This window comes from Triticum aestivum, chromosome 3A, assembly GCF_018294505.1.
Source record: "Triticum aestivum cultivar Chinese Spring chromosome 3A, IWGSC CS RefSeq v2.1, whole genome shotgun sequence".
NCBI classification, from domain to species: domain Eukaryota; kingdom Viridiplantae; phylum Streptophyta; class Magnoliopsida; order Poales; family Poaceae; genus Triticum; species Triticum aestivum.
Genome location: NC_057800.1, coordinates 397303373 through 397303635, shown reverse-complemented (window position 1 = coordinate 397303635; position 263 = coordinate 397303373).

The following is a 263-nucleotide window of genomic DNA, read 5'->3' as shown; positions in this document are numbered from 1 at the left end:
CGGTAGGATTTTTTCAAACTTAGGCGAGTGCCGAACTGCAGATAAGTCTCTAAGTGAGAGAACTTAGGCGAGTATTGGACTGCAGCTAAGCCCCCGAGTGGGAGGATTGCTCTCCACTCGGTAGGATTTTTTCAAACTTAGGCGAGTGCCGGACTGCAGCTAAGTCTCTAAGTGAGAGAACTTAGGCGAGTACTGGACTGCAGCTAAGCCCCCGAGTGGGAGGATTGCTCTCTACTCGGTAGGATTTTTTCAAACTTAGGCGA